The sequence below is a fragment of the Triticum urartu genome, chromosome 6A (genome assembly GCF_056163025.1).
Source record: "Triticum urartu cultivar PI428250 chromosome 6A, HENAU_Tu73, whole genome shotgun sequence".
NCBI classification, from domain to species: Eukaryota; Viridiplantae; Streptophyta; class Magnoliopsida; order Poales; family Poaceae; genus Triticum; species Triticum urartu.
Genome location: NC_141878.1, coordinates 393667092 through 393673895, shown reverse-complemented (window position 1 = coordinate 393673895; position 6804 = coordinate 393667092). Strand labels below are relative to the sequence as shown.

General features: G+C 45.2%; 1 long non-coding RNA gene across 1 annotated transcript; it reads right to left on the bottom strand.

Annotated features, from left to right (window-relative positions):
• Positions 1-1647: 1647 nt before the first annotated feature.
• LOC147965372 (uncharacterized) lies at positions 1648-4490 on the bottom strand. Its single transcript, XR_015608311.1, has 2 exons — positions 3968-4490; positions 1648-3024 (listed from the first exon to the last, which is right to left on the bottom strand). It is a non-coding gene; the product is annotated as an uncharacterized LOC147965372 (long non-coding RNA).
• Positions 4491-6804: the final 2314 nt, after the last annotated feature.

The following is a 6804-nucleotide window of genomic DNA, read 5'->3' as shown; positions in this document are numbered from 1 at the left end:
AATTCCCAGGTTGATCACAGTAATGAGTGAAATATTCAATTTAATATCAGTCCTCAGCTTGCCCTTGGAAGGGACATAGTCCTACTCTTTTCTTATCGCACTATCTGTATCACTCTGCTTTAACGCAATTTTTAATAAACAATGCATGGCATTACGACTATTATTGCATTTTTGTGTTCATTAACACTACACCACAACACGAATGCAATGGCATGTAATCTGCCGGGAGAATGCCCTTAAGAGGGCAGGCAAACTGCCAGGACAAAGTTTCTCCCGGCAGATAGAACTGCCACAAGAACGACTGCCGGGAAATAGATCTCCCAGCAGATACAGATCTCCCGGCAGTACCACTGCCAGGAAGCGATGTTTTCCCAGCAGATAGAAGTATATGCCAGTAAACTAATTGCCGGCAGTTACAATAGTGCCCCGGCAGATAGTCTGCCCTTGACTTTTACTTACCCCGGTAGTTTTCCTAATCCTGGTAGCATACGGTAGCATATATAGTTCTTTTTATTTCTATTCATACAGGAATTGACTCAATATTCAGTACCGGATCTCAAACACATAATGACTCAAAACATCAGTATTTCAACATTCAAAGATCCATTTGGTAGCATCCAACTACATCGGTAAACAGAATTTACATAAGACAATAAGATTTCTTTTGTTCAAACTAAGATAAACAAATGGTTTGAGCTTGACGCACAGCTACAGCCATGTTCAGGAAGACAAATTGCTCGTTCGCAGCCGTTTGTTGGATGGCTTTATTAGATGTCTTATGAATAACTGACTCGCCACCATCCTGTGAAACTGCATCCTTCAAAGAGGGCCACATGTCTCTCGCAGAAGAGTCACCAAACTTGCAATGTTTTGAAGATCACAGCTTAACCTCGCCCCACATGATTCTGTTGTTGCTATGAATACAAGAAACATCATGTAGGCATCCTAGCTGACTGGTCCAACTACTATCATGTAGTAGAAGTTCTGTAGCATTCTAACAATCTCCTCCTCGTGACAAAACTTACAAGCTTGAGACAAAACTTGTTGAACTGCAGAGAAAACAAAATCAAGTTTAAAATTTTCGAAGTACAAACTAGCAGCATCTATGAACTAACAAAATATTAACATCAAACCAGGAAAAGATTAACAAATTGAATACAGGACAAAGCAAAAGATATGACAGGTGTACCTTTTGTAGAATATATTTCAGACTTTCAGTGTGTGTGTATATCTATAGCAATATTACTACCGAGTAGACACTTCCAAGTACAATTCTGGATATGTAGTAAATACTAAGCAGTAAAATGCAAGGTCAAATAATTTGTACACATGAGATGCTTCCTTTTTCCCCAAAACTGCATGGCAAGCATAGCATGTTTATACTTAGGAACTCACTCGGGTAAGACAGTAAATAGTAGTGTTTATCTATGAGATGCAGTTTAGCGGTTCATTTCTCTAATTACCCAGAAATAAGTTTTCAAGCCATCATCATAACAATCTGCAAGATACTACACTTATCTATAGAGTATAACGCCCGACAAAGTGAGTACACGTAGCATTTTTTTCAGAGGGAGTAAAAGTAGCATTGCTTTGATTCTAAGTAATCATTGACAACTTTCAAAATCCAAAAGGCACAACTTACAGAAATAAAGAAGTAAAATGTATGAGTTGCTAGAGTTTAGCACCTTCATTCCAATATGCAAGTACAGCCGATGAAAAATTTAGAAGTACATGTAAACTGGTATAGCATTGATTAAACAAACTACACCAGATCCTTCTAGCACGTGGGTCAAACAATTGATATGCGTCCAAATTCTGGATCACACATTAGCACAAAATCTCGCGAAAGATAAAAAAATCTGGATTATCTACTAGATCCATATGGTACCTCGTTTCAGTGATGGAACTACCAACACAGGTTTGCTGATCTGACTACTCAATACTGTCGGCATCTTTTGGTTCCTAGTTGCTCACCCCGTGTCGCTCGCATAGGCAACACCAGTGCGCACAACCCTAGCCACCGCAGGACCTCGGCATCTTTCTCTTTTTCTTTGGTAGCTTGCCTGCGTTCAATCCATTGAATACACACTATTAGAAGAGCCTTGATCTCTGTCTGCTCTCGGCTTAGTACCAGAATCATGCAACTTCAGTCCATAGATAAGCCATTGTTTAGTTTTTGTATGTTGTGCATTTAGCGAACAAGAAACTGGATGCTCACTGGATTGTGCGCTCAGTTTTTTGAAAGACCAGTCATTACGAACCAAACTTCAAAACTATGAACCAGTTATAATGAAAAGGGCAACACCGATACAAACAACAGGCTGCACTGTTTCAGTCTGATACAAATTCAGATAATTTTAAAGTGTACGCTTAGTTTCTTTCAAGCTGTACCAATTTAGATGCATATAAGGATTATTTACTGAAAGGATTTAGGTCAAATATAAAGGGCTTTCTGCAGAATGGCCTGAACAAGAACTTGTCATAAAGCAAACAACGAGTCTAGCATCATCTAAGCAGAGTATGGGCAACAATGTCATCTATAATCCAATAAAGTATTCAAAATGTACCATTTGGTAAAAAAATCATTGGAGAGGCACATAGATTTCTCGTTGTACACAAAATTGTCTACATGCTCTACATTTTGGCAAAGAACGTATTCCAATGCAGTACTTATCACAAGAACTCGCATAAAAATAGTTTAGCATGCACTGAATTAATCAAGTGAACATGAAGAGAATTAAGATATCGAGGTTAGCCGCAAAATTTCAACACCATAGCAGGGCCCATTACACGATTACTAGGGATGAATGATAGAAATAGCAAAGAAATCTCATCGTCGGTTGAGAAGGAGAGGAGGCAGGGCTGATCAGGCGGTGAAGCAGAGGACGTAGGCGGTGCTGCTTGGGCGAAGAATTAGAAGTTAGGCAACGCAGTTTTGGGCGAGGATGTAGACGAGGTGCTACCCAGGGCAGACGACGTAGTCAAAGCAGCACTGCTTGGTGGAGAGGATGAGGAGGAGGCGCGCTTCTCAAAGGAGATAAAGACCAATTACATAATTTAACATACAAATTGAGGGACCAAATCAATGGTACAACCATGATAAATGAAAGAATTTAAGCAACATGGATCCTCGGATAATCACATTCATATCCTGAAGCTATACGTGCACCGGGCATGAGTGGGCATGGCACATTAGTTCTTGTTCACATCACATCTAAGCAGTAATACTAATACCTAAACTATGGAAGAAATCAAGAAATTAGAATAGAGGGCTTAGAACTCTGCACATGATACAGTATCATCCAAGCTATATGCCACATTTTGAGATACCCAAACAATTCGCCTAGAACTGTAAACTGTTCACAAATCTTCTCGAAATAAAACTCACAATCGTTACAATTTTCTGTAGTGACTTCCAGAGCACAACCAGTGCAGTACATATCCAAACAAAAAGTTTGCCCAATGTATGACCGAGATAGGAAGTGTAACTATGGCCTAGCTAGCTTACAAAATCTGCATTCATGTTATTAAAGGTACTAGCCACTTGTAATTTATTGACTATGGAAAATAAAATTTAGAGGCAGAGCGTGCCACTTTGCTTTTCTTGATCTAGCTTTAACTGAAAAGGCTGTAGCTTGTAATAACACTGACTTGCTCATAAAAGTACAGAGCAATCTGCATCACATAAATCCTAAGATGCAAGTAATAGACTGAATGCTGAAACGCCTACACATGTGGTTATGATCTACTTTCAGTACCTCACTTTCTATCCGATGATTCAATTAAACCTCATTCATATTGGAGTCTACTATCTTTGCCTTATTTCTTTAAACTCTATTGTAAGTAGTTTTTATCTAATGATTCAAGAAATTATCAAAAACTATAGCCCTTGTTCTGTCCACAGATCACACATCACAGAATACACACCTGAGACTAATAAAACTCATAGGACAAAGAGAAATCTCACGGGTTGGGGTGAGGAAGTAGAGGAGACCGGGATGTAGTCGACGCGGCACTGCTCGTGTGAAAGAACGCAGAAGCGGCATCTGCTCGGGGGAGAGGATGTAGTCGGCGCTCTTGGGGGAGAGGACGAAGACGTGGCGGGACGGAGCTTCTGGAAACAGCGACGCTGCCCGTGCCAGGAGCTCCTGGAAGCAGCGACGCTTCTCGGGCTGGATCTCCTGGAAGCGACGGCGCTGCTCGATGGAGGATCTCCAGGGAGCGGCGGGGCTGGTGGCGAATGGTCGTCGGGGCGGCGGAGGGTGCTCGGGGGAGTGGTCTGGGAGGGATGGCACTAGGGCGGCGTGGTCAGGGAGGGAGGTGGCACTCAGGTGTGGCGGAGGGTAGGCGGTCGGCAGCTGCGGAGGGTAGGCGGCGGCGGGGGGGAAGGGTGCTCGAGGAGGAGGCTAGGTCAGGCGGCTGATTTGGGGATTTTGGTGTGAGTCAAAGACTGGGGATTTTTGTTTAGGTATATTTGGAGCGTAAACTTTTGCCCCTCGCGCGCTCTCCCACGTTAGTATTGATAGTTTTTGTTTGGCCCCACATCTAGTCCCCGGCAGTTAATATGTCATTGTTTAGTTGTGATGACAGATATTATGCCCTTAAAAGTGAGCATTGTTGCCGGCAGTGTGCATGCCCTTATTGTCTTACTTCTGCCGGCAGTTTATACATCGTTGGGTACTTCTGCCGGCAGTTAATAGATTCCCGGCAGATAATTTTTCCTTATGATGCTATTTCTCCCGGCAGTTAATTGCCCCAAATCAAAGGTTGTAGTGTAGTGTAATGACGCCTTGCAACCGTACACTCTGGTACGGCTAATACACCAGGGGCTTACGTACCCCACAATGCGGTGTGAAAAGTCCGAACACTTTCACAAGTGCGGCACCCCGAACTTATAGCATTATATGCATCATCTCCGAATCATGTCTTTGGTCAAATGTTGGGTTTGCCCGGCTCCTATGTTTTGGTACCTTACGTTCCGCTCCATCGGCTAAGCTAGCGCTAGGAGAACTACTGCGATTGTGCCCCGGTTTTGCCGGGCTGAGCACCTCAGTAGAGAAAGCTAAAACTGACTGTCATGATAAGGCGAGAGACTGGTCGCTGTTCGGCGAGGTTTTTCGAGTCCCCAAAGACTTATGCCGCTTAGGGCGAAGGGCCGACCCTGTCCGGCTTACAGGCGTGTATCGCGCCCCGTATTCGGCCTTCCAAATACCAGGGGCTTCGCCAAAATTTAAAATTATAGAATTCTATGGCTAAGTGAGAGTGATAAAGCATTATTAGTCCGGTTGCCTTGTTCGTTGTGCTGAGCACCTCCCTCGAAGGACCCAAATATGGGAACAAGAGTGCTCAGGTTTATCCCGAACACCCCAGCACTCGTGGCATGGGGGCAGAAGCCGAGGACTAGCCATCTATCAAATTGGATAAACGGCCAAACAGAAGGTAATATTTTAAATTCAAACAAGCGTTGCATAGCGCATATGAAACAAGTTTTCATAAATACAGGATAAAATGAGAAAGTTTACTCAAATATTACATCTTTCGAACACTCGTCCGCGATAAGACGGGCACCCGGCAGAACACCCTCGTAGTACATCTCGGGGTGGCGGTGCTCCTTGCCCTCTGGCGGCCCATCCTTGATCAGCTTCACGGCGTCTAGCTTGACCCACTGCAATTTCACACGGGCGAAAGCCCGGCGTGCACCTTCAATGCAGACGGATCGCTTGACGACCTCCAGCCGCGGGCAGGCATCCACAAGCCGCCTCACCAGGCTGAAGAAGCTGTTCGGAAGGGCGTCGCCAGGCCATAGCCGGACTATGAAGCTCTTCATGGCCTGATCGGCCGCCTTATGTAGCTCGACCATCTACTTCAGTTGGTCGCTCATTGGCAACGGATGTTCGGCCTCCGCATACTGAGACCAGGACAGCTTCTCCGTCGAGCTTCCATCCTCGGCCTGGTAAAATTGTGCGGTATCGGACACACTGCGGGGCAAATCTACGAATGCTCCTGAAGAGCTCTGGATCCGGGTAAGTAATCGGTAATTTACTTTTACATGCTTGCTTTGCATATAAAAAGCCTTACCCGCCGCTATCTTCCTCATCGTGTCGACCTCTTGGAGGGCCTTCTGGGCCTCGGCCTTGGCACTCTTTGTGCTCTCAAGGGCCGCGGCAAGCTCGGACTCTCGCGTCTTCGAGTCAAGCTCCAACGCCTCGTGCTTCGTCACGAGAGCCTGGAGCTCTTGCTGCACCTCACCCACCCGAGCCTCGTGCTTTTCTCGCTCGGTGCGCTCCTGGGCCGCTTTATCTTCGGCCTGGGTTAGCGCTTGCTTCAGGGTCGCCACCTCGGTCGTGGCCCCTGGCAAACATACAATGATCCTGTCATTTTGCAATCGCGTCCTTTTTTATATATACACATCTATGGACAGGGTATTACTTACCCTTGTTCTCCTCGAGCTGCCTCTTGGCAAGGCCGAGCTCTTTCTGGGACCCCTCGAGGGCCTGCTTTAGTACGGCGACCTCCGCAGTCAGTGCGGCGGACGCCAGCAGCAACGCCTGCATATGCATATTGACATAGTTATATTAGACTCCTGCGATATTATTTGATCCTCTGTTCGGCTTTTCTTTGTGAACACCGAACAAAGCATCAGGGGCTACTATCTATGCGGTAATATTTCTACTACATTTTAAAACACTTACCTCGAAGCCTGTTAGAAGGCTGGCACAGGCTTCAGTCAATCCGCTCTTGGCGGACTGAACCTTCTGGATCACCGCACTCATGATAGTGCGGTGCTCCTCATCGATGGAAGCG